Source organism: Felis catus, chromosome D1 (assembly GCF_018350175.1).
Source record: "Felis catus isolate Fca126 chromosome D1, F.catus_Fca126_mat1.0, whole genome shotgun sequence".
In the NCBI taxonomy this organism is placed as follows: Eukaryota; Metazoa; Chordata; class Mammalia; order Carnivora; family Felidae; genus Felis; species Felis catus.
Window position 1 is genome coordinate 64881658 of NC_058377.1, and position 27976 is coordinate 64909633.

Consider the following 27976-nt stretch of genomic DNA (forward strand, 5'->3'; position numbering starts at 1 on the left):
AACGGTGGGGAGACAGTGCTGTGTGAACAGATAATTATAGGGCACCAGAATGCTCTGGAGGGAGCCAGGGAGCTCCGGATGCAGGGCCCCTCCCCTGCCTGCTGTCCTGTAGCTTCCAGACCCTGGGACCCATTGTGCCCTCTTTAAGCCAAGCCTCAAGCCTTTGTGAACAAAACTGAATCCTTTTCCTGAGTTCCTGCACAGCTGAGTTGAGGGGAAGGAGAGGAGCAGAGGGAAACAAACCCCAGGGCCTGAAGACAGCTGCATTTCTGCTGCGCCATCACTAGGTGGCACCCTCGAGGTACCAGCTCCAGCTGGGGAGGGCTGAGTGTTCTGACACTTGCCCAGTCTAATTACAGCCTGAAAGGCTGTGGTCCTCCACATCCTGAATCGCACCAGGCCTGACCAGCTCTGTCTGTCCACTGAGGCAGCTCATCGATACCTCCAGACTCTGTACTTTGGGTCATTTTTACCTAAGAGTCAGAAGGGATCATTAGGGATAACCTGCAGTCCTAATGATCTGTCATTATCTGCCTACTTATCCTCCTCCCCCACAGGGCTCCCTGGAGGCAGGGATTGTCTTATTCTCTTTGTCACAGCAGAGAGGGTGTTTGGTGGTGAGTGATGTGAGCCGGACAGAGTGTTGCCATCACTGCTCCCTGCTGCAGTTCATCTAGTGAGTGCTTTTTTAGTATCCAGCTGTCCTATCTGCTGGGAAGCTGGGGGTGTGTGTGGGGGAGGTACCCAGGCACATGTAGACCCTGGGAGGGGAGCTGGTTCAGACACAGGAGTAGCCTTTCCCCTCTGGCCTGGTTCTGCTGGTGCCAGCATTCTAGGGGGCCTCTAGAGAGGAGGAGGTGCCGAGGGACACAGGCTAGGGCTGTAGGATGCTGCTTGTTTCTGGGGAGAATGTCCAGGCATACCTGGCCTTGTCTGGCACTGGGAGCAGGCACATGCTCGTCAAGAACAGAGACAGGGGCTGGGAAGGACTCTAGAACCTATGGTGGTCCTGCCCTCTCGCCTGGCCCCAGCTCATGCCCTTCAGGAGCCTCCTGGTGTAACAGGGAGCAGCTGTGTGGTCGTCCTAGGGTCCCGATGGAGCCCCTCCCCGAACAACTGCTTCTGATAGCCAGGGATGATGTCAGCAAGGGACCTCCACCCAGCCCAAGGACAGACGGACAGTGTGAGTGAGGTCTGAGGTCTGGACTCTGCCTAGAGACTATGGGTGATTGTTGAGCGTCCCTCACCCACTGTAGTTCCTAGGAAGAAGGGTGGAAACTGTCCCACTGAGTCAGTGGAGGCCAGGCCAGCCTGTGCTCTTGGGTGTGACCCTGGGAAGGGGCCCCTTGCAGAATCCTCTCCCTGATGGACTGGCACTGACATGCAGGTGCCATTTCCCTGCCTGGAACAGGCTCCACAGTAAGACTGGCATCGTTCACTGGGGTAATTACTGGTTTGGGTTCGATTTCCATTCAAAACAGTAATCCCAGCCTGAGCTGGGTGTCAGATCTGAAGGTTGATTATTAGTAACATTTATCAACAGCCTCTCTCAGCTTCAGGCAATTACAGCTAATCTGCCTTTCCTGCTCCCCACCGTGCAGAACTGCCAGCCTCTTCCCTGCCCGCCCCCTCTGTTCCCTCTTCCCCTCTCTTCTTCTCCCCTCCTCTCTCCTAAGCAGCCAGACTGAGGAAGGGCAGGAGATGGGAGCCACCTTCTGAGTCACCATCACCCCGATGTGTAGGGGCCCGTGTGCACACTGGGAATCTGTGCTGCTCAACAGCAATCTTTGTGTTGCAGAGTCTTGTGAAATCTGAATCTGGTTCTGTCAGAACTGAGAGGAATCCCTGCAGTTTGCAGACAGGAACTCATGTGTCCTGGCTCCTTGTCACATGATGTATTTTCAACTGCATGAGGGTCCCTCTTGCCCCCGATTCCATCTGTCCTCCCCTTCAGGCCTGAGATTAGGATGAGGCAATCGGGGCATTTACCTCAGATACGAAATTTAAGGAACCACCAAAAAGCTCAGTAGTTGATGTAACTAATATTTCAATGCAATACTTTTTTACATGTTTATTTATTTTTCAGAGAGAGAGAGAGAGAGAGAGAGAGAGAGAGAGAGAGAGAGAGAGAGTGTGTGTGTGTGTGTGTGCATGAGCAGTGCAGGTGCAGAGAGGGGGGCAGAGAATCTGAAGCGGGCTCTGTGCTGACTGCAGGGAGCCCGACGCGGGGCTTGAACCCATGAAGCATGAGATCATGACCTGAGCCAAAGTCTGACGCTTAACCGACAGAGCCACCTAGGCACGCCTTCAATGCAACCCTTTTTAAAAATCAAAACCAATGCAAAAACATCCCTAATGAACAACATCAAAACTTTAATAGAGGATCCAACCCTTGATTGCAAGATTTGGCCTCACTTGCCTCGCTCTAATTCCAGTCCCACAGAACCTGTCTTTGTTTAAAAGTTCGATGTTTTGCTTATCAAGAGTATTTTTACATTCAAGTTGACTTAAATGTTATCTTGATCACTGAGTTTTGGTACCTCCTTAAATTTGGCTCCTCATTCAACTCCCCCTCACTATTAATTGGGCGCTAACCCCTGCTCCCTCCATTTCAGCTTCTCTCTGAGCTGGGACCCCCACCAGAAGCTGACCTTCCTGGTGCCCTTCCTCCACTGCATCCCTCTGGACCTGCTTCAGCCTTCAGATCCCTCTGAGAGGCCGCAGGTTGCCATGGTAACTGCTGCATTAATGGGCAGACAGAACGTGCAGGTCTTGCTTCTGTCCCAGATCGGGTCCAGCCAGGGCTGGATAAGCGCAGGCATGCCTGACAGAGTCCCTGACGCACGAATCTCAAAGGCAGCTAACACACTGCTGCCCGTGTATAGGGATGGAGAATGTCACATGTTTCCGAATCCCTCCCAGGGAGAGGACAGCAGGTCACTAAAGGAGGGCTGCGATGATCTGTTTGTGACGGGGCGGCAGAGGAAGCGCTGAAGTAACCAGGGGTGCTGGCTGACCAGCCTCCTGCAGAGGACAGGTCTAATTCCCGGAAGGGCTTCTGTTTTGCTGAGCTGGACGTGAGCTGAGGCGCACCTGCACCAGGGGATGCCGCCCTCCCCTGTCCCTTCCCCCAGGCTGTGCTCGGCTTGTCGAAGGGCTAAACAGACATTTCAGGAAAATCAATGTGGAAGAGGTGCCCAGGATGCCAAATCGTATCCGGGACTTGGTGTGTTTTCACGTCAAGGTCCAGGCCTAGGGAGCCGGGCCACTCAGTGTCCAGTTGCTGTCACTGAGGGTCTTGGAGGTAATGTGTCAGAAGCACCCCTGCCCTTGGTCCTCTGCTCCATGAGCTCTCTCCACAGCCCCACAGAGTCAGCACACTCTCCACCACCCAGACTGGCAGTCTGCCATCCAGTGCCCGCTCTGGGCCTCAGTTTCCTCTTCTGTGATATACCGATGACAGTGCCCTCCCTAGAGGGTTGTGCTCACCATTAAGAGCTAACATATGTAAAAGTGCTTTGAGCTGCAAAGCACCAGGACAGACAGACTGAAAAGTCACATTCGGTGGGGCCCTGGGGTCAGAACTGGAACCAAAGGGAAGTGTATTTGGGCTTGAAGTGAAGAAGAAATTGCCAGTCGCTGAGAAGGAGGGACCACTCTAGGAGTGAGCGCACTGATGCTGGAAGTGTGCACAGAGACGTTTCATAATCACCAGTCGATCCACTTTGCTTCCAAAGGACTTCCTGCCCCTGGCTGTGACCTTGACTGTGACCTTGACTGTGACCTCTCCCAGGGTGTCCTGAAGCTGCCCCACTCCACCCCAATCCCCATCACCCTGGAAATGAGGAAGCTGGCTTCTCTTACAGTGGATACAGCTTTTTCCTGTTCCATGTTCCCTGATTTAACGTATGGACAAATGTATAAACAGGAGAACTTGGGCAGGCAGTCAAATGGGGGTGGGGGGGAAGGGGTGGGGGAGTGGGGGAGGACCTAGTGTTTGAGAAAATGCTGACCTGAACATTGGTTTAAGATGCCCTTTGACTCTGACTGGAAAGTTCCATTCTGCCCGCAGTAGGACAGAAGACATCTGAAAGACAAGTTATAAGAGATGGAGGGATGAGGTCTCTAGTTCCAGGAGGGTACCCACATATGCTCCCCTACCTGGAAACTGCCGCCTGCAACACATCTGTGCACGAACCCTTTGTGCTGATGGCCCCATGCTGGCTTTGGAGCTTTGTGGCACGTGTCAAAGTGGAGAGAACCGCAGGCCGAGAGTTGGGAGACGTGGCTCGGACACTTCCTTCCCCTGAGCCCGATTCGCCCATCTGTGACATGAAGGGGAGGGGTTGAGGTGCCCTCCTCAGCTGATAGTCTGTGATTCTCTTGCCTTCTGGAGGCCATGAGATCTGCCTCTCCTCCACAGCTACTTACGGTGTCTCTACGAGTCTTTGTCTGTCTGCTTGGCACAGCTAGGGGCTGAGGTCTTCAGATCTAGTCCGAGTGGGGTCAGCAATGTGCGGTTTTTCATCTAGACATCATTGCCCTTCAGATATTTGAAATTACATCCCAAAGATTTCTGATTGTTGATCTAGGCACTCGTTGAAAGTCTGTGTGTCGTTTTCGCAAGAACTTGGCCAGGGTTAGGCAAGAAAGGGGAAGAGATGGGGTGGGAGTAGGGGGGAGAGAGGCAGAGGTGACATGATCCGGGAGTTCCAGTAGGCACCTGACCGCGGGGACACTGGAGGGGTTGGCAGGACTTGGCAGAGTACATTGGCTTAGCTTCTGTCCTGAGTCAGTGGGGAACTTCTGGAGGGTTCAAGCAGGGTCGGGAGACATGATCAGATTTGCATTGAGAACGCTCACTCTGACTCCAGTGGAGGAGGGCCCTTATGAGAGGAGCAAGTTGGAGGCAGACACCATCCTGATGCCAAGATCCAGGTGACAGGGACACCCTGCTGAGGATGTGGACCTAAGGAAGGGGGTGGAGTTGAGAGAGGCTTGCCAGCCGACAGCAAAGGGCTGGATGATTGCCTGCCGGCCTTGGCAGGGGAAAGTGGACAGGAAGAGCTGGAAGCTATGCTGGCACCTTGGGGACCAGATGTGTCACTCACGGAGACAGAATGGAGAAGATAAGTGCTCGGACTCACAGGAAGTCCTAAGCTACATACCTCAGTGCGAGCTGCTGTAGGACATCTGGGGAGATGTGTCCAGAGAGCAGGTGGAGGGAGGGTTCTGGAGTTTGGAAGAGGGGTGGGCCCACAATGCAGGCAGTGTATGTTCTTGATAGAAGTGTTGTGGGAGGTGAGGCCCTGTGAGGGGGAAGATCACTCCCGTGCCCTTTAGGTGGAGTGAGAAGACAAGAGGCTGAGGACACAGACAAGGAAATCCTGGATCCCCCACGAGTCCCTCAAAGACACAAGGTGGGAGACCGCCAGCACAGAGACTGCTACCAACACAGGGCAGGCCACGGGGAGCAGCAGTGGATGTGTTTTCCGGCTGTGGTTCCTCCAGATGGGGACTTTGTCCTCAGTGCACCTGGCTCTGCTGGGGTTGCTATAGCAACCACAGAGGCAGGCACACTTGGTCTCTGTGTTGCCATGGAAACGAGCGGTTGGGTATCCCTGAGTGGCAGGGCCATGGAGGCCTTGGGGAGTCAGTCTGGTCCCGAAGGGCTTGCAAGGGGGACTGTGACCAGCAGAGAGGGTTTCTGTGTCCTAGTGAATCAGTGACGGTGGTTGTTAGTGTGACTGTTGCCACAGTGATGGGGGGAGACACCGGCGCGAGCTTCAGTTCGGAGCCGAGTACTATAAGGAACTGCAACAGGCTCCAGGTCTTTGTGTGCCGCCTGAAGCAGCCCCAGCCTCCAGACTCACCCCATCGTCTGGCTGCCATGGAGGGAAGGACCCTCTCCTTTCTTTCTGGGTTTGCACTCTTTTGCCGAGACAGGGATTTTGTTCCCAGGAGGCACTCCCCGGCCCATGGGATCTCAGCATTCAAAGCAACACAGGAAACCTGGGCCCCTGAAACGGGGCCACCGAAGAGATCGGTAAGCACTCAACACCCCTGCCTTTAGCCCGTGGACCCCACCCCCGGGTCCACCCCACCCACCTACCCTCACCGACCTCACCCCTTTGCAGTTCCAAGACCTTCCCTTCCCCATCACCACGCCGGGCCCCCACAGCCCTCCCAAACCCTCAGGCGCTAGGCAGGTGAACAGGGAGGCTCTGCTCCTCCACCTGCCCCAGATCAGAGGGGCTTCCTCCGCCATGGGGGTGAGGCCTCTGCCCTTGGCAGCTCCACACTCCGGCTCTCTGCCTCTTTTGGTGGGCTTCTCCTCCTGGTCTGCACCTGGCCCCCTGTTTCGTCCCAGGTCTCATTACCACCCCCCATTCTGGGCTGCCTGCTTGCTGTCCCAGAGCTCTTCCACCCTGATCCCGTTGAGTCCCCATCTGAAGTGGCCAAGACCAAGGCCCTGAAAGAGGCCTGAAAGACCTGGTCTGGCCAGGCAAGGGGCAGGAATGATGAAGTTGAGGCAACAGGGCGTGGGGTCACCCCTTCTTTTCCCCCCCCAGGAGAACAACCAGGAGGAAGTACTGGAAGGAAGGAAGGGAGATCGCTAGGTGAGCTGGCAGGGGAGGAGGGAGAGCTGGTTTGGAATGGGCCATTCACGGGAGACTGCAGGGAGGTGGTGGGAAGGACATGAGCAGCTCAGGGGCTATGGACCCCATATGTACTGAGTGTGTGTGTGTGAAATGGGGTCCTGGGGAGGGGTGACCCCTCCAAAGGCTGCACTCACTATGGCTGTTGTGGCCTTGGTTTGTTCCTCTTAGATTCTTCTGGGGTCTTTTTGCCCTGACTCTAGCCAGCTGCCCAGAGGGCCCAGCTCCCCAGCCTATCCTGGGACTCTCAGCCAGGCCTTTCCCAGACAGGAGGTGTCCTCAAGGTGTGGCCCAGGACCACTGAGGGAATTCCTTCCCACTGTCCACATCCCCAGACCCTCATGCTACCTGCACCAGGCTGACATCCCAGGCCTGTCTTCTACAGTCATGAAATGGGTCTTTTCCAAGACTCTTGACAGGACCTCATTTGTTCTTCACTCATGACAGGAGCCCTGGGACATACTGTTGGTCCAAACGATGGGCAGAAATAGCTGCCTTGTGAAAGAGGGGGCTCAGTGCTGGGTGCAGATAGGCAACATGATGGGATCCCCTCACCAGTGTCAGCACGGGATGCTGAGGATCCCTGGGACCCGAGGAATCTGCCTGCCTCCCAGGGACCAGGCCAGACAAATATGGTAGCATCTGGAGCTCTCATGGATGTTGGTCCTGGGTTTCTGATGGGGTTTGTGATGATGGTGCCCTAAGAGGGTAGAGAGCAAGTGGTCTCTGGTATGGCCCCGTGGCTGGCCTCTTATGTTCTCCTTTTCAACACAGAGCTTCAAACCAGGTAGAGTTTTTAGCTTAAAGAAAATCTCATGAAGAGGAGGATGGGAGGCACGGAGGTGATGTTATGTATCCCTTGAGCTTAATTCAGAGGCTCTCAGGAAGGAGGAAGAGGAGGATACAAGGAGTAAACCCTAGGGGGAGGACTATACAGTATGACTCTCATGAAGCTTGAAGACTTCAGCTCATTTGTTTTCTGCAGCTCATGCATCTTGAGCGCTGTGAGCTGATGAGCGTCTCCTTCCTGCACCCACAACCCATAGACCGTCAAGGCTGCAAGAAGCTTTGAGATCCCACAGCCAGTCCCTTGTTTTCCAGCAAACCGAGGCCTCAGGGAAGGGTCACACTGCAAGTTCATGGCAGAGTCAGGACTAGAACTCAGGCCCCCTACTCAAGGCTCTTTCTCTACACTGCAGGCCAGGGAGCCAGCCTCACTGTATGGAAGTCAAGGGGCTTACTGGGAGCGTGTGGTCTTTTGGTTGTGACCTTGCTTCATGTGAACAGAAGCTCTGAGCATACTGTGACCATCTATCTACAGCTGATGGCTAGCTAGCAGGGACTTCTGGTCATACAGGGTTTCTGGGATGGCTAATTTCTGGGATTTGGTGCCTCTACTTCATACAGGGCTCTTGATAACACTCTGGCTCTTCCGTGTTTAAAGGCTCTGCCAGTATTTCTTAAAGCTGTGTAATTCAAGATGGTGCCAACAAACATGATGTTTCACCCATGCTGACCAGTCCTGAAGGGCACACAAGACTGTAACTAGATGAACAAGGGAGGTGAGGACCCAGGCAGCCTCAGGGATGAAGGCTGAGTTATAAGGGCATATCTCTGCAGGTTGGGAGTAGTCATAATTAATGGCAAAGTTAGATGGTCCAGCCACCTAGGGACCCAGCCAAAGCAAAAGAATCTGGTCCCAGTGTTTATATGCTAGGTTCTACCATCCTACCAGGAGCTTCCATATCTGTGAAAACAGCTCTTCCAAACCCTGGTTCTGAGGTACTTGTCTTCAGCTCACTGACTGTCACCTCTATTTCAGCCATCCATTACTGTGATCTTGTCATCATTTGAAACCATTCCACCTCTGAAGTCTTAATCTCTGTGTCCCTCTTATGCTGTCTGTCTCCCTTGCCTCCACCATGACTGTTTACAGAGACCTTCAAGCTCCTGCCTCTTACTTTCTCCCCTCACCCTGAATCAGCTCTTGGTCCCCTCCAATCTGGATGCTATGACCTATAACTTGAATGGCTCACCATTCACTACCTGGCCCCTCAGCCTCCAACCTCACCCCTAGAACATGGTAACTGCCATCCTTCTTTAGTCCTGGCTTATTATAGGGCTGAGGTGGTGGGTGGAAATCCCTTCGTGAATTGATGCTATTGCAACTTCATGGTCCAGCTGAGCCCTCAGCAGTGCCCAGCAGTCCTGCTCCAAACTCCACCCCCAGCCGTTTCAAAGCTCTCGCATAACCCTCTTCTTTTCCACACCACAGCTTCCTCACTCACTCTCAGCAGCCAACCCAGACTCTCTCTTTACAAGGAAAAGAAAATTTTACAAGGAAAATTCAGGAGGGAATTTCTTTAACCTCTGCCCTGGGTTCCAAATTTACCTGCATCCATGCCCATCCGTGCCTCTGGCCCCCATTATACTGAGAGATAGGTGTCCCTCTTCCAGTCAACCTCTCCCCTAGAGATCTGGTAACCCTCCCCTTGACCCCTGCCTGAGTACTTCCTTCTGTTGCTCATTCCTTGTCCCCTGTGTCTTCACTGACTCCACTCTCCTGGCTCCTTCCATTGTAACCCAGTTAAAATAAAAAATACCTTGACTTTACAACCTCCTCTCTCTCCTCCTTTTCTCAGCCAAGCCTATTGAAATCAAAACCAGTGCTTATGATCTCCATCTCCCAGGTCCTGCTGCTGAGTATGCAATCTGCTACAGGCTGGCTTCTGCTCCCACTACTCTACCCATGCTTCTCATGCCCATGTCTCCAATGATTCTAACTGTAAATCCTGGTGCAGCCTGTGAGGTCCTACTTTATCTGTGCAGCGTTTGATGTAGCTGAGCGCACTTTGCCTTTCCAAGCACTCTTCCCTTGAGCTCCATGACCTCACACTCTCCTTTTCTGCCTCCTATTCTGATAGGTATTTCTCTGTTTTCTTCATGAGAGTTTTTTCTTCTGTTCACCCTGGTGATGCTGAACTGGTCCAGAATTCTGTCCTGATCTCTTTCTCCCTTACGCTTGTTTCTGCTGATCTACTTGATTGCTATGGCTTCAACCTCTATCTCGAAGCTGATGACTACAGCTGCTACCTAGACGTTCGTCCTTTGTTTTATTTTTTCTTTTCAGGTCTGTTACCTTGTGCATCATGTGTATTGAAGCTCTGTTCTAGGTGCATAAATATTTAAGATTGTTATATCTTCTCAAGACCTTAACCCCTTCATTAATACGAAATGTTCTTCTTTATCCCTGGTAATATTTCCAGTTGGTTTGTGTAATCACTCTTGCTTTCTATTGACTAGTGTTTGCATGGCATATATTTTTCTATCCTTATCTTTTTAACCTCTCTGATTTTATATTTAAAGAGGGTTTCTTGGGGCACCTGACTGCCTCAGTTGGAAGAGCATGCAACTCTTGATCTTGGGGTCATATGTTAGAGCCCCATGTTGGGCATAGAGTTTACTTAAATAAATAAAATTTAAAAAAATAAAGAGGATTTCTTTTAGAAAGCATATAATTGTGTCATTTTTATCCAATATGCCATATTTGACTTTTTAATTGGAGTATTTAGACCATATACATTTAGTGTTATTATCACTATGGTTGAGTTTGAGTCTATCATCTTGCCATTAGTAGTCTATTTGCCCTACTTGTTCTCTGTTCCTTTGTCTTCTCTTCTTTCTTTCTTTTAGATTGGGTGTTTTTATGGGTCTATTTTATCTCCATTCTTAGCTCATTAGTTGTAACTCTTTTTATGTTTATGTTTTATTCATTTTTATTAGTCATTGCTCTGGAATTTACATGATATATCTTCACCTTTTAAATAATCTGATACCATTCATGAGTATCATAAGAACCTTACGATAGTATGATTCCATTCCTCCTTTCTGTCATTTGAACTGTTGTCATGTATTTTGCTTTTATTTCTCATAAAAACCCAACAATACATTATTATTTTTGTTGTTTTAAACAATTCAAAAAAATTTTTTAATGTTTGTTTATTTTTGAGACAGAGAGAGACAGAGAATGAACAGGGGAGGAGCAGAGAGAGAGGGAGACACAGAATCCAAAGCAGGCTCCAGGCTCTGAGCTGTCAGCACAGAGCCCGATGTGGGGCTTGAACCCATGGACCGTGAGATCACGACCTGAGCTGAAGTGGGATGCTCAACCGACTGAGCCACACAGGCACCCCAGTTGTTTTTTTTTTTATTGGAATGTAATTCATATACCATACAGTTGGAATGTATTGGAATGTAATTCATATACCATACAGTTCACCTATATATAGTGTTCCATTTAATGGGTTTTAAGTTGTGCAACCCACACTGTAATCAATCTTAGAACATTTTTATTACCTATACCCCCCACCACTAAAAACTGCATACCCAGTAGCAATCACTCTCCTCTCTTTTACCTTCCCCCAGCCCTAGGCAACTGCTAACTTATTTTCTGTATAGATTTGCCTATCGTGGACATTTCATATGAATGGAATCACATAGTATATGGTTGTTTGTGGCTGGCTTCTTTCCTTAGCAGAATGTTTTCAGGGTCCATCTATGTTGTAGCATGTCTCGATGGTTTATTTCTTTTCATTGCCAAATAATATTACACTGTATGGGCACACACATTTTGCTTATCTATTCGTCAGTTGATGAATATTTGGATTATTTTCACTCTAGCTGTTATAAATGATGCTGCTGTGAAGATTTATGGACACATTTCATTTCTCATGGGTATATACCTAGCAGTAGAACTTCTGGGAAACTCTAATGTTCAGCCTTTTGAGGAACTGCCAGACTGTTTTCCAAAGTGGCCGCATCATTTCACATTCCCATCAGCAATGTATGAAGTTTCTAATTTCTCTACATCCTTGCCAATAAATGTTTTATCTGTGGTTTTTATTATAGCTATCCTAGTGCGTGTGAAGTGGCATCTCATTGTGGTTCTGACTTCTATTTCCCTGATGACTAATCATAACTAATGATGTGCCTATAGGCCATTTGTATATCTTCTTTGGAAAAATGGTTATTCAGATCCTTTGCCCATTTTTAAAATGTATCATTTGTCTTTTTATTATTGAGGTATAACCATTTGTTAGGTATTTAGATACAAGTCCTTTGTCAGATAATGACTTGCAAATATTTTATCGAATTCTATGGCTTATCTTTTCACTTCCTTGACGATGCCCTTTGTAACACAAAAGTTTTAAATTTTGATGAAGTCTGATTTATCTATTTTTTATTTTGCTGCTGGTGCTTTTGGTGTCCTAAGAAATCACTGCTTAATCCAAGGTCATGAAGATTTGTGTCTTGGTTTTCTTCTAAGAGTTTTATGGTTTTAGTCCTTATGTTTAGGTCTTTGATTCATTTTGAGTCAATTTTTATGTATAGTGTGAGGTAGAGGGGTCCCAGGTCATTCTCATTTTAGATACTCAGTTGTCCCAGCACCATTTGCTGAACAAAACTATTCTCTCCTCCCCTACATGGTCTTGGCATTCTTGCTACAAATTGATTGATTTATACATGAGTTTACACCCAGACTGTAAATTTACTGCCTTGATTTACGTGTCTGTCCTTATGCCAAGACCACACAGTCTTGATTATTATAGCTTTGTTGTAAGTTTTTGAATTCAGGAAGTGTGAGCTCTCCAAATTTGTTCTTTTTAAAGATTGTTTTGGCTATGCTGGGTGCTTTAATTTCCATATGAATTTTAGGATCAGCTTGTCAATTTATGCTGAGAAACCAGCTGGTATTCTGATGGGGATTGTGTTGAATCTGTAGATCAACTTGGGGAATATTGCCATCTTAACAGTAGTTAAACTTCTGATCCATAAGAACAGGATGTCTTTTTATTTACTCAGGTCTTCTTTAATTTCTGTCGAAGAAATTTGTAGTTTTCATTGTAAAGTCTTACACTTCTTTTTAAAAATGTATTCCTAAATATTTTATTCCTTTTGATGCTCTTGAAAATTGAATTGTTTTCTTAATTTCATTTTTGGATCATTCACTGCAGGTGTATAGAAATATAACTGATTTTGTGCATAGATCTTGTATCCCATATGTTTGTGGAACTCGTTTGTTAGCTCTAATAGTTCTTAGGGTAGATACCTTAGGTTTTCTTTATGCAAAATCCTGTCATCTATGAAGACAGATGGTTTTAATTTTTCCTTTTTAATCTGCATGTCTTTTATCTCATTGTCTTACCTGATCACCTTGGCTAGACCCTCCAGTACAGTATTGAACAGATTTGTCAAGAGCGAGCATCCTTGTTTTGATCTTAGGGGTAGGTAATACATTCAGTTTTTCACTGTTAAGTATGATTTCAGCTTTTGGTTTTCCACAGGTGCCCCTTATCAGGCTGAGGAAATCCCCTTCTATTCCTAGTTTGTTGAACGATTTTATCATGAAGAGGTATTGAATTTTTTCAAAGGCTTTTTCTTCATCGCCTAGACAATAATGGGATTTTTATCCTTTATTCTTTTGATATTGTATATGATATTATTGACTTTTAAAAATTTTTTAATGTTTATTTACTTTTAAGAGAGAGACAGAGTGCGAGAGGGGGAGGGGCAGAGAGAGAGGGAGACATAGAATTTGAAGCAGGCTCCAGGCTCTGAGCTGTCAGCACAAAGCCTGACATGGGGCTTGAACTCATGAACTGTGAGACCATGACCTGAGCCAAAGTTGGACTCTCAACTGACTGAGCCACCCAGGCGGCCCCCAAGATTGATTTTTAGATAAGCCAACTTTGCGTCCCTGGCATAAGTCCTCCTTGGCCAAGATGTATAATCTTTTTTATATATTGCTGGATTCAGTGTTTTTTGTTTCTTTTTTTGTGAGAAAAACATTTTTCATGAGTACCTACATATTTACTTTTTCTTAGGCTCTTCATATGTGTATGTAAATTATCCTCTAGTATCATTTTCCTTTTCCTTGAAGGACTTGACATTCCTTATAGTGCGGATTTGCTGGCGATGCATTCTCTCAGATTTTATTTGTATGAAGCAGTCTTTGTCTTGCTCTCATTTTTGAAATATACTTTGACCAGGAATAGAATTAAAATTGACAGGGCTCCCCACCTCCCCCCCCCCCCCCAGTACTGTGAAGGTGTTGCGGCACTGTCTTCTGGTTTGCATCATTTCATGAACAGTGTGCTGCCATTCTTTTCTTTGTTCCTGTTTGCAGTGTGCATTCCCTTCTCCTTTTCTGGCTGTTTTTTTTCCATATAAAGTAAAATGTATTTATTTTTAACGTCAGTCCAAGTTAGTTAACATAGAGTGTAATAATGATTTCAGGAGTAGAATTTAGTGATCAATCACTTACATACAATACCCAGTGCTCATCCCAACAAATGCCCCCTAATGCCCATCACCCATTTAGCCCATCCGCTACCCCAACATCCCTCCAGCAACCCTCAGTTTGTTCTCTGTATTTAAGAGTCTCTTACAGTTTTGCCCTTTTCTGGCTGCTTTTAAGCTTTTTTTCCTTATCACTGGTTTTCAACAATTTGGTTATGAGGGATCTTGGCATAGTTTTCTCTATATTTCTCCTGCTTGAGGTCTTTTGAGGTTGTTGGACTTGTGGGTTTATAATTTTCATCCAGTTTGAAAAGATTTGGGGCATTATTTCTTCAAATATTTTTTTCCGCCTCCCTCCTATTTCCTTCTTTTTTCCCTGGAGCTCTATTTACGTGTATGTTGGATAGCTTGATATTCCACAGTTCGCTGATACTTTGGGTTTTCTTTTTTCAGTACTTTTTTCCGAGTTTTATTTCGGAATATTTCTATTGCAGTGTCTTTGAATTCATAATCTTTTCTTCTGCAGTGTCTAATTCTATGCAGTGTACTTTTGTTTTAGGTATTGTGTTTCTCAACTCTGCAAGTTTGATTTGGATCTTAGTTACGTCTTCCATTTTTCTCCTCATTATAGTCATATTTTCTTCTACCTTCTTTGCTCTATGGAGTAAGCTTATAATAGCTCTTCTAACATTCTGGTCTACTAATACTATCATATTTGTCACTTCTACGTATGCTCCTTGTGATTGATTTTTCTTCTAATTATGTGTTCTAGTCTGCTTTTTTGCATGCCTGGTCATATTTTATTAAAGGATAGATGCTGTGAATTTTACGTTTTTACATTGTTGGCTGCTGGACTCTGGGGCTTTGTTCTGACACAGTTAAATTATCTAGAATTTGGATCCTTTTGAGGTTTTCTTTTCATCTTTGTTAGGGTAGGTCCAGAGCAGCCTTTAGCCAGGGGCTAATTTAACCTCGCTACTAAAGCAGTATTCTTCTGAGGACTCTGCTTGATGTCCTACGTTTTAGGAGGTCCTTGCAGTCTGGCTGGTAGGAACACAAACTATTCCCAGCTTTCTGTGAGTTTCTGGGAATCTTTGGCCTGCTCCTCCCTGGTGATTCGTTACCCAGCCTCACATAGTCCCCTCACATGCATGAGCTGGTCAGCACGGAGCCAAATATTTGATCTCTTCCCCACCTGCACCAGTCCTGCAAACTCACATTCTGTCTTCCTTTTCAGGCCTGTACCTGTGATTCCTTCCCCATCTTCACCTGGTAAACTTCCCATCATGCTGAAGGACTTAGTACCACCTCTGCTAGGAAGCTTACTCAGTTGTCCTAGTCACACACAGTGCTAAATTCTATCCTAAGTCTTACTCAACTTTTTTTTTAATGTTTTTTAACGTTTATTTATTTTTGAGACAGAGAGAGGCAGAGCATGAACGGGGGAGGGGCAGAGAGAGAGGGAGACACAGAATCGGAAGCAGGCTTCAGGCTCTGAGCCATCAGCCCAGAGCCCGACGCGGGGCTCGAACTCACAGACCGCGAGATCGTGACCTGGCTGAAGTCGGACACTTAACCGACTGAGCCACCCAGGCGCCCCAAGTCTTACTCAACTTTAATCATGGGTTATATCCAAATATGCTACTTGGCTGTGACCTCTCTGAGGGTAAGGGCCTGTCTTGCTTGGCTCTGTACCGGTAGCGGAGGGCTATGTGTAGAGTAGGTGTTCTGTATGAGTGCGGGGAATGAATGAAAGCTGGGTATGGAGCCATGGCTGGTGGAAACAAGGAGACCCGAGACCAGCTGCCTTCCAATGATCTGGATGTCCCCAGGCTCTCTGGCCCAGAGCAGAAGGGCTCAGTGTAGGATAGCCTTCCTTCCAGAGTTGGACAGTACTGGGCTTGAGGGCTTAGGCTATTTCCTTGCTCTGCCGCACAGGGGCTAGATGTACGTGAGCATTCCAGCGGCTGCATTTGTACCTGCTTCAGAGGGAGCCCTGTGACATCATCCCAGCCAGTGTGGGTCCCAGGGAGGGTCTTGAGGTGGGCTGGACTTTTGGCTCCCCACCATCTCCTGCATGGTGGTCAGAAACTATGGCATGAGAAGCCTACTGTGTCACAGGAAATTCTTATTGAAAAGAGGTTTTGAATAGGGTGTGGGGCAGCGCGTTGATGACTGGGATGTGTGGCCGTGCAGTGTAACTCTGTTGGGAAAGGTCCTGCTTGCTCAGCCACTTAAAAAACTGTATACTGTGATTCGATTGTAACTTCCATGAAGGCAGGGGCCATGTCTGTCTTTTTCATTGTTGTGTCCTCAACTCACTGAGAACTCATTAATAATTGTCGAATGGATAATAACAGCTGAAATTTATTGAGGGCTTACAGCACATCACGAATGGTTCTAAGCCTTTTACATATATTAGCTCATATAATGGTAACAACCACCCTGCAAGGTACATACTATTATCATTCTCATTTTGCAAAAGGAGAAACTGGGACATGAGTGGATAAGTAAGTTGCCCAAGGTCACATTGTCACGTAAGTAGATCCTAAGGGCTTTGCCTAACTCCCTGTCCTGTTGTCTGGCTGAAGCAGGGCTACCTTGGGCTTTCCCAGCCCTACCAAGAGGGACTATGGGTGCCCCGGGGAGCCTTTCCCAGCCCCTGTCCAGCAGGGAGAGCTCTTCAGATACTGTGGCACATAGTCCCAGTACTTTAGAGCATGCGGGGTGCCATATTAGAGCCCATCCTAGAACAACTGAATCCAGATCTCTGGGACTAGGGTCCTAGAAACAGAATTTTTAAAGAGCTCCCCAGGGAACTCTGATGTCCAGACAGATTTGGGAACCACTGGCCCAGACTGCAGAGAAAGGAAGTAGATACTCCTCAGGAAAAGAAGTGATAGCTTCTTACCCAGAACAACTTCACAACACCTTTTTTAGAAGCATGGTTGTATTACGTGGTGTGAACATATATTATAAAATAACATTAAAATATTTTAAGAAGTATTGTAGTAAATTTGGAATACGTGAACAATATAAGGAAGAAAAATTAAATTATCTATAATTCCAATATGTAAACATAACTCCTGTTAACTTTTTATTTCTATCTTTTAACCTTTCAAAGTATATATGGTATATATAAAAACACAAATTGGGGCGCCTGGCTGGCTCCTAATCTTGGGGTCATGAGTTTGAGCCCCACATTGGACCTAGAGCTTACTTAAAAATAATTTTTTTAAAGCACATATTTTAGGGGCACCTGAGTGGCTTAGTCGGTTAAGTGTCCAACTTCAGCTCAGGTCACGAACTCGCGGTTTGTGGGTTTGACACCTGCATCGGGCTCCATGCTGACAGCTCAGAGCCTGGATCCTGCTTTGGATTCTGTGTCTCCCTCCCTCTCTCTCTCTGTTCCTACCCCACTTCTGCTCTGTATTTCTCTCTCTCAAAAATAAATAAAGATTAAAAAAAATAAAGCACATATTTTAGTGCACAGCTTATAATGCATTTCCACAGCTGAAAACAGTCATGTTCATAAAACCCAAACTAAGAAACAGAATATTGCCAGCACCCTAGAAGTTCCCTTTGAGCTCCTTTTGGTGACTGCCCCCTCCCAAAGCTGTTTCCCTGACTCCTAATATCATAGATTGATTTCGCTTGTGCTCAGCATTTATATAAATGGAATAATTCACTATATCCTATTTGAATGTTTCTTGCTTTGCTCAATATTATATTTGGGAGATTCATCTGTGTTAGGTATATACTTACACGGTAGTTCATTTTTTGCTGCTATATAGAATTTAATTGTGTGGCGATAGCACAATTTATATATCCACCTAACTGTTGATGGAATTTTGGAATTTTAAAGTATTTGGCAATCATCACATGGCGCTTCCAGGAACAGTCTTGTACACGTCCTTTGCACATGTGTGTGCATTTCTGTGGGGTATATACCCAGGAGTGAAATTGTAGAGTTTTGTGTTCACCTTTAGTAGATGCTGCCAGAGTTTGCCAAAGTGGTTCTACAGATACTCTTTCACCAGCAGTATGTGAGTCCTGGTCACTCCACATCCTCACCAAACTTTAGGTTTTTCTGTCTTTTTATCTTAGCTTATTCTGGTGAATGTGTGGTATTGATTGCGGTATTAGTATTGCATCTCCTTGGTGAATAATAAAGTTGAACATCTTTTCCTTCATGCATTTTTTCTTTTTTACCTTTTTTTTTTTTTTTTGTAGTGAGAGAGAAAGAGAGAAACAGCATGAGCAGGGGAGAGGAGCAGAGGGAGAGAGAGGGAGAATCCATGCTCAGCACAGAGCCTGCCATGGGGCTTGATCCCATGACTCTGCGATCACAACCTGAGCTGAAATCAAGTGTCAGATACTCAACCAACAAAGCCACCCAGGTGTCCCCCACCCCAATGCTTTTTTAAAGATTTTCTTTTTAAGTAATCTCCACACCCAACATGGGGCTCAAACTTACAACCCCGAGATCAAGAGTCACATGCTCTTCCAACTGAGCCATCCAGGCACCCCTCATGCATTTTTAAAAAAATCTTTTACGTATGTGCCCACCCTGGAAAGCTCTAGTTCACTAGGAGGGGGTAGAAAAAGAAAGAAAAAGAAAGAAAAAGAAAAAGGAGAATGAGTAAGGTAAACCATAAAGCAGAAGCATCTGGATAAAGTCGTATGCTCTTCTCCCTTTCAGTGGGCTTAAAGTAAGTTTAAGTAACTTACTTAAAAGTAAGTTCTGTCTAACTTAGACCTTAAAGAAAAGATCTGGTCTGCTCTTGTTCTGTCTCTTAGCTCTTTCTTCCTATGCTTTTCTCAGCCATTTAGTTTTTACTTGTTCCGCCAACAGCATCAGGATGGTTGGGGAGGAGGCGTTTTTATGAACTTTGCACAGATAGTCTTCAGAGAAAGGCTGCTGTCACAAAGGAGAAGCTTCCAGTCAGGGTCAGGAAGGGCGCCTCGGGTAGCTAATGCCTGGGTCTGGTCGCAGGTGCCAAGCTCCCTGAGTGGCAGGGAGCTTCCCAGAGCCGAGCTGTAAGCCTTGCAAGGTACATGGCAAGAGTGAGGTGGTTTTGTATTGTGTTGTTGCTGCAGCAAATTCTTCACTAAAAAAATTGGGTTTCAGTTCTGTTAAGGTACTATTTTGTTTTGTTTTATTTTTTTTTAATTAAAAAAACTTTTTAACATTCATTTTTGAGAGAGAAAGAGAGAGAGAGAGAGAGAGTGATTAGGGGAGGGGCAGAGAGAGAAGGAGACACAGAATTTGAAGCAGGCTCCAGGCTCTGAGCTGTCAGCACAGAGCCCGATGTGGGGCTCGAACTCACAGACCCCAAGATTATGACCTGAGCCGAAGTGCGGCGCTTAACCGACTGAGCCACCCAGACACCCCAATATGTCATTAAATATTGTTAGACGAATATTGTTTTGATGGCTGTATAATAGTTCTTTTTATAGACTTACCGAAATTTATTTAACTATTTTCCTGTTTGGATTATTTCAGTAATTTCAAAATCCTCAATGATGAACATCTTTGTACATAAATTTCCATGCTTACCTGCTTACTTACTTAGACTAGCTTCAGGGAAGTGAAATTCATGGCTCAAAAGGCCTGAGTGCCTCAAAGATATTCAGTAAAGGTCTTTGATATGTTCCTAGGATCACATTTCCTTCCAGAAGGACTCCCCACTAGGACATCTCGCAGCAAGTGCCTGCAAAGTGCCTCCCTCAGTGCCGTCTGCCATCTTTACATTCAGTTCAGTTCATGGTGCCTCTTGCCGTATAGGACACTGTTGCTCTTAGCTTAATAAATCTGTGTGGCTTCTGGATTTAGGAACATGCTTAGAAGAGCTCCTACACATGATTGGAGGAATATTCTCCAACATCTTCTACTTGTAGTCTTCTTATTTTGTTTTGTTTTGTTTTGTTTTTGTTTTGTTTTCTTTACAAGAAGTCTTTAATCCGTTAGGTGTTTTTGTGAGTCACACGAGGTAGGGGTATACTTTTGTCCCCCCAAGTGGATAGCAAGCTGATCTTGAAGCCATATACTAAATAGTGCAACTTTTCTTCAGAGTTTTGTGAGGCCATCTTCATCACAACCCAATTTCTTCTGTAGACGTGGGTATGTTTACACATCATATGGGCTTGTTTGATCATTCTTAAGCCAGTGCTGCTGTTTGGGTCATTTCAGATTCATAGTACAGTTTCATAGCCTGTATGGCAAGTCCTTATTCTTTTTCTCTTACTGCATTTTCTTGGTTATCTTGGAAAATTGACTTATTTGGAATAAATTTGTCCCATTGAAAACAGAAATCCTACTGCACTTATCTTTAGAATGGCAATTGAATCCATAAATTCATTTGACCAAATGACAATACCGTACAGGAACAGAGGGCGTGTCACTTTTTATCATGGGTGTTCATATAGGTAAGATCTCTAGTTTGATTTATTAGGATTTTAGTGTGCTTTCATATATATCTGAGATGTTTCTTCTGAAGCTTCCCAGGATATCTTATTTCTTCTGTTGCTTTTGTGGGTAAGATCTCTGGTTGTTTTCTTTTTAACTAGATGTTTCTGATATGTAGGAAAATTATTTAGAGTCAGTGTGTCAGAGATGAAAGGGCCAGAGTATAGTCTTACCCTCCCTGAGCCCCAGGGACACTGAGGCTAGAGGATTGGGGACTTGCTCCAGGCCAAAGATGAGTCATGGCCTAGCCAGGTCTGAAGCCCAGACCTAGATACATAGCCCGTGTCCCCTTGAAATCCCCCAAGCTAGGCAGAGGGAAAGACTTGTAACACATCAATCAGGGAACCAACTGCTGTTGCCATGGAAACCTGAAGGCAGTGTCTTCTGGGAGGACCAGGACGCATTGTCCAGAGAGAATAGGCTGCACTAGGGTGGGCCAGTCTAGGGATGCCCTGTCTCTGGGCATATGTGTGTGTGTGTGTGTGTGTGTGTGTGTGTGTGTGTGTGTGAGAGAGAGAGAGAGAGAGAGAGATCACATGGATGCAAGAGTGAAAATGAGTACATGCTTTCTAAAGAAGGAGATGCTCACCCCATCTTTTAAGGCCTGCTCTGTTACTCCTATCAGTGCTGGGTGGTGCTGTAAGAAGAGGCACTGTGCCATTAAATAGCTTCCCTGTGTTCATCGGGGTCCAGTCTGAGGCTGCTCTCAGAGTGAGCTGGAAGTAGTCTGGGAGGTGTGCTGACATCTGCCCATCGTGTGCCCTGGAGCCCACCTGGCATCTGCTGGACACTGGCTTCTCCTCCTCTTCACCTGGGGTGCTCCAGGAGAGAGGACTTCACCCAGGCCACGTAGACACTGGGGTGATGGGACCCTTCACCCCAGGACTCCCCTCCGCTGCTGGTGGGCCAGGTGGCAAAGACAGTGCAGGAGTACAGGCTGATAGTCAGATGGACTGGACAGGCCCCAACCTTCAGATGGAGCTCAGAGTTGGGACAGCCAAGGACAGGATGTGCCTCTGCCACTACCTCAGTCTAGCAAGATATGAGAAGGGGACATGGCCTGGAGTCCGGAGAGTGTCAGCGGGGTTTGTAGTTGGGAGTCCTGACTTCCCTGTTTGTCTTCCTGCCAGCTGTCCCCCGCCCAGGATCCTGTGCCTCTTGCTTCCTGATCCCTCCCATGAGCCCAGGAGAGCCTGAGCACAGCCTCTGAACAAGGCCCACGTATCTCCATGGAAGCCTGCTGTTGCTGGGTGTGGGAGGAGCTTCCAGAAGCAGGTGGGGCATTTTTGTTTGGGAGTGGGGATGCTGGAGAGAGCAGCCGGGAGGTGGGCTGCTGGAGCCCCTCATGGTGCCTGAGGCTGGGCCTAAAGGAAACCAAGGTGTTTAGCCAGCAGTCTTTGTCCCCTCCCTCCCACCTTACTCCCCTATGCCTACCAGTCCTGTTACTTTCCCTGAATCTCAGACCAGAGCCTGACCCCCAGGAAAGCAAACTGTTACCCAGGGAAGCTCACCCCAGCTTTCCCAACTCCTGCTGCCTGGATTCCCCTCATGCTCCTTGATCCAGGGGGTAGGCTTAAGGGCTGGCGGGGGGGTCTTCCGTCTTGGAACATGGAGGTGATATGGGGACGTGTTGAGTGTATGAGCTCAGCCTACGGGGTGGCATGTGTGGGTGCCTGTGATATGTGAGTGTGGAGAGGAGTAGAGGTAGGTGATGGTATATATGCATGCGTGGCGTGTGTGTATGTTTTGTGGAGGCCGAGAACTGTGTGTGGTAGGTCTGGAATGATGGGGTCGCGTGGTGGGTAAGGTGACATATCCATTGATACGTGAATTGGGGGGTAATAGGTATTTGCTGGGGGGTGTGCATGTTTGGAGCATGCGAAGGCATTTCAAGTACGTGCGCACGTATGAGTATTGTGTGGTGGTTTGGGCAGGTGGATACTGGGTGTGTATGAGACGCAGCTGGAGGCAAATATGTATGCGGGGTGTCTGAGGTAATGGATGGGAGGCAGCTGTATACACGTAAACTTGTCTGCGCGTGGCATAGGAAGGGCTGACATGTTAGTGTATGTGGTGTGGCTTGGAAGGGGGAGGGCAATGTGTGGGTTCAAGATGCGTGCATGGTACGTCTGAGGCGATGTGTGTGTGCGTTGGGGGGGATGCAAATGAGCTAGTATGTGAGTGGGCAGAGTGTGTGTGGAGAAGGGGAAGTGGGCATATAACCCTCCCTACACCTCAAGAGTTGGTGGGCATGGTTTTCCCACTCAAAGTTGAAGAATCTGAGGCTCACACAGGGGACCCCATCTCTGGCAGCCCACAGCCTAGACTCTGGAGGGTGGGGGTTGGGCCTGGCCCCTCTGGTGGCCTGGTGGGTTACGGCAGGTCACGTTCAGTTCTTCAGGGTCACTGTCCTGCAGCTGGCCCGCGTGGCCTCCCCAGCCGTAGAGGAGAGTTTGTGCAAGCCAGTTGTTAAACGTAGCTGCTGTTAAGCTTAAACTATATACACTTAAATAAGTGAAAATATAAAATTAAGATCTAAAGCAAAGGTGACAAATACACAAAGCTCACCCCCTTTTTTTTTTAAACTGCATTTGACTACATCTGTGCCCTTGAGGTGATTCGTGCCTGTTGTATCTGTGCAGTGGAAATAATCTGCCCAGCTCTGCCTTGTGTCACACAACTGGCCACAGAGGGTGTATTCACTCCATAGTAGTCAGGAAATGCTACAAATGAAGACCGGAGGTGTTTTGTTGATTATCTAGATCTACGAAAGAGATGGGGGGAGATGCTACGAGAACAGATGAACTTCAAAGTGTATCTTGTCTGTGGCTGCTATACTGTCTTCACTTATATTGTAGTTTAGTAGTCTCCATACCCAGTGTGGGGCTCAAACTCACCACCCTGAGATCAAGAGTCACATGCCCTTCTGAGCCAGCCAGACATCCCTAGATCAGTAAAATTTATAATAAACTTACATATGTATGCATGCAAACATGTTTTGGAGAGCTGAGTGTTAAACATCACCGTTGAAAGCTCTCAGTAGGTCCTAGTTACTCACAAGCCCCCAACAGGTCTCCTTTATCCTAGGTGAAGGAGGTGAAGGAGGGCAGGTGCAACTTGCAAAGGCATTGGAGCAGCTTCCAGAAAAGCTGTGGCTTGTCACCAGCTCAGCTGTGACTTCGTCCTGGTCCTGGGCCAGGTGGTCAGAGCTCACCTGCAGCACATTCATTCTGTGCTGGCTTCCTAAGCCCCCTCCGGTGTCCTAAGCCCCCTCCGGTGTCCTAAGCCCACTGTGTCCGGTGCTGGGGATTCACGGGTAGGGGGAAGAAGTGCTCACTGCCTGCCTAGAGCCCATGGCCCGGGGGAGGACACACCGAGTCACAGCCAGTCATTCCCTGGAGAGTGTGGGGCAGGCAGGATATACCTCGCCCGGCTGGAGAAGGAAGGAGACTGGGACAGGTTAGTTGGGCTGGGAGTGTGCCACCTGGGGCAGTGGTCCTTGGCACTGAGTGTGTAAGGGCTCTCTATTAAACATGCAGAGACTCTTTTGGCACGTCTAGGCAGGGCGGAGTCTGCGGTATGCTAGGGGATGGTGAAGGAGGTGGCCCTTAGGCCACATTTGGAGAAACATTGTTCCAGTGAACTGAGAGGATGAAGTTCCTTTGGGAGGTGGGGGTGGCTGGAGCAAACCAGAGGCTGGCCAGCCTGGTGGGAGGGCAGAGAGGAGTAGGCGACAGAGGCGGGCAGCAGGCCGCGTGAAGGGGGTTGGAGTCTATCCTGTAGAATGAGGGGCCGTCGATGGATCCTTGTCAGCAGACAGGTGATAGGCTCAGATTGACTTTGGAAGGTGTATGCGCTTAAAGAGGGCAGAACTGGAGGCAGGGAGCCTGGAAGAGGCTGGAGACACATGAGGCCTAAACCCAGAGGCATCGGAACAGGGGGAGGGGACCAAAAGAGGGCACCGTAGGTCCAACAAACTGGGCTAGAAGGAAGAGGAGGTAGGGTGAATCTGGGCTTCTGGGCTGGTGATTGAGTCGATGGCGGGGCTCATAATGTTGCTGGAAACAGAAGAAGAGCAGGTCTGGAGTGAGAGACGTTGCGGTTTGGACCTGGAGACTTACTTGGTGGTTCTGGAGGAGTCCAGAGGCATTAGGAACTCAGAGGAGCCACCAGGAAGTAGATTTGGGAGCCCCTGCAGATAGGTGGTGGGGCTCTGGGAGTGGAGAGGTCGCCTGGGAGAACACAGAACGAGAAGTGTCTCAGAGAGCCATCCAGATTTGGTCCTGAAGGGCCGGGAACCCAGGTGTTTATCTTGGTCTCATTTCTGGAAGCAGGTGGGTGTTGGGGGGCAGTTACCAGTCCTCCATGCAGGAGAGCCGAAGAGTGGGCTGGAGAGGGTCGGAGGAGTTCAGAACTGTGGGCAGGCAGCTGGCTGTCTTCTGTGAGGAGCTGGGAGCCATGATGGTTAGGAGTCACAGGGCCCCATTTTCAGCTCCAGTCCTGGCTCTGCTATCAACTTGCTGTGTGACCTTTGGCAAATCACTACTCACTCTGGGCCTCAGCTTCTCCATCTGCCAAAGAGAAGGTGGGACCAGACCAGTGACTTTCAAATGACATTTGGAGCCCCAGGGCCACCCAGAAGTATCCCCAGGGAAGTGCTGGGGGTAAGGGGAGCTCTCGGTGGGGCATTCCCACCTCTGCCCCACCCCCAGCTTCATCCAGAGCCACTTGCTTTTATGTTTTCTATGTTGGCTGCCGACTGAAAACCACTGGGTCAGAGGATCCCAAGTCTGTGAAGCCTTGTCAACATAGACACTGATGGAGAATGAAGAGTAAATAAAACACAGTGAGAAAACCAAGTATCCTGCTACAGCACTGTGTGGGCCTCAGCACCCATTTGCCATGTAGCAAAGTCATGGTCATGCCTAGTCACATAGGACTCAGCCCTGCCTGCTTGTGGATGATTTCAGCCGTCAGTGCAGTTCAGTTTACTTCCTCCTCCTGGCTGGCGGGTCACCAGTCTCAGCCATTAGTGTGTCCCTAGAGGAATCTGTGTGACACCAGCCCTTCTCTACTGCTCCCAGGGCAAATGCAGTGTGAGGTTGGCTGTGAAGCAGCATGTCAGCTTCCCTGTCCCTTGATGTGCTCTGTCCATGGTCTCTACCTAGACAGAGCAAAGGTTCTCAGAACAGGACACAAAAAACACTTGGGCTGCTCCCAGAGCTTGGCCTCAGTGCTGATGCCCACTGTTGTGCTGGAGGCCTCAGTGGGTATTGCCCTGACTTCCCTCCAGCCCCACCCGGCATCCCCCAAATGCCCTTGACAGCCAGGTACTATCAGCAAACTGGAGGCAAGGCTGGGTCCAGACTAGTTGGGGGGGGAGCAATGAGAGGGGAGACCCTCAAGTGGGAACAGGATGCCCTTCCAGTGCCTCCACGGGGAAACAGGCCTGTGTGACTTCACATCCCCGAGAAGCCCAGGCATGGCTCCCCTCCCTTGGGGTAGGAGCTCTGTAGGGACAGCTGCCCCACACCTTGGTTTTGGCATCCTGCGGCAGGGGGTGCAGGATGGGGGGCAGTCAACTTAGAGGAGCCAGAGATCCCATGCCCCTTCAGCCCAAGCTCTTGTCCCAGCATATACACCCCTCCCATTGCTGGGAAGGTGGTTCAGCCCCTGACCCTACCCCCTAAGGGAGGGGCTGTGGTCTGTCCCTCAAACTAGAGCACACAGGGTTCCAGGCTCAAACTGTGCCTTTGGGGTGCTCCAGGCTCTGGGGTCTCTTGCTACCTGAGGAACTGTTTGGGGGAAGAGCTCAGCAGAATGGCTTCCTCCCTGTGCTCTCCTTAGTATCCTAGATGGACTCAGAAAGTTTCTCCAAGGCTCCTGAGAAGAGCCCCCTCCAGCCCACCCTGGAGTCCCTCCCTGTTCTTGCCCATGTTCTCAGGGTTCCCCAGACCACAGGGTCCACTTCAACCAGTTCTCGCTTGGCAGGGTGGTTGCATGGGGGCAGGGGTGACGACTCTCGGTGTTTCCTGACAACAGGCTGGGGGACTCAAGCACCAATGTGAAGCTGAAGAGTGTCGTGGAGACAGGGGGCGGTGAGACGGAGTCTGCCCAGGCCACGTCCGTGGCTGGGGTGTGGCCCTGGGCCTGGGGAGGGTCGCTGTTTGAGAGGAGGACGCAGCTTTATAAAATGACTCCGTAAGTATGGCCTGGGCAGGCGGGGCCACAGGCCCCCACTGCCCCACTTGGGACATGGGCATGGACCAGGAGCACCTGCTGCAGGCGACCCTGCAGCAGGGAGTGGGGGACCCTGGAGAGATGGGAGGCTGCTGGTGTCAAGGAAACACAAATGCTTGGGCCAAGGCAGAGGCTGGCTCTGGGCCTCTGGGGAATGGGGGAGGCCAGGTGCTCCCCAGTGTTCAAGGCCGCCGGGCTGGGGTATTCCCTTGAGCATTGTGTGTGTGTGTGTGTGTGTGTGTGTGTGTGTGTGTGTGTTCACACACATGAGGGGCTGTGGTATCTGCCATGATTTCTGACTCCATTGGCCCAAATTAAGAACCCTCTGAACTTAGAAGCCTAGGAAGGCAGGCCCATGACTTCTTTCTTAGACATCAAAGTCTCTAGAAAAGTGATTTGTCTCATGTGAACCTATGGGAGGGTTTGAAAAATACATATCCCAGACCCTACCACCAGAGTGTCTACAATGCAGCCCAGGAATCTCCATTTTAACCCCCTGCCCTGGGTGATGTTGAAGACTGCTGTAGCTGAGTGAGGAAACCATTGCTCTGGAGGGACGCCTACCCTGGGCCAGTCTTATTTTAGGCGTGTGGTGGCTCGGGCCTCTGCCTACAGAACCGTTAGACACTCATGCTTTGACCCTTACAGATGCTCTGACAATCCAGAATCTCACATGAGGGGAAGACCCCATGTGTTTTTCAGTAACCTCTTCCTGGAGCACAAGAAGAGAAAGCATGGTGAATGGGGCGGGCCCTTGAAGGAGAAGAAATTCAGGAAGGGCTGGTCTCAGGAGGAAGGACCCTTGCATCCCAGTGTCTGGGGCTATGTTCACGGACCGGTGGCTCAGAGCCCAGGGCACCCATGAGGCAACCCCTGCATGGCCCCCCATCCAGTCCTGTGGAGGAGCCTGGCTCTTTTAGGACAGACACGACTAAGAATAGGGCTCAGAGAGTGGACTTCTAGAAGGTAGGCATCCCAAGGATAGTTGTGGATTTTAGTTGGTGGAGTTGCTTTTTAACATGTTTACTACATTAAAAAAAAAAAAAAAAAAAGAATCCACTTAATTTAAAATGATCCTTAAAGCCCTCATCATTAACACGAAGTTTCCTGACTTCACTGAATGGACATGAGGTAGCTTCCAGGACATTTGCATGGTGAAGCTGGAGTCGGAGTTGGTCTGAGCCCATTTCCTTCCTGTCCGGCCTGTCCAGGGGCATGCATTCGCATCACCCCACGCTGCACACTTCCCGGCCTCCTGGCTGTGGAGCATCTGAGGTGCTCACTCGACCCAGTTTGCTGCATCAATCCC

The 27976-nt window shown here is 48.5% G+C and overlaps 1 protein-coding gene and 1 long non-coding RNA gene across 4 annotated transcripts in view; both read left to right on the top strand.

Annotated features, from left to right (window-relative positions):
- The window catches only part of TUB (TUB bipartite transcription factor), an 87410-nt gene that overhangs the window by 15668 nt on the left and 43766 nt on the right, over positions 1-27976 (top strand). The window lies entirely within an intron of this gene.
- Positions 4013-27739, top strand: LOC123380501. The gene is made up of 3 exons (XR_006586355.1): positions 4013-6046; positions 6573-6620; positions 21558-27739. It is a non-coding gene; the product is annotated as an uncharacterized LOC123380501 (long non-coding RNA).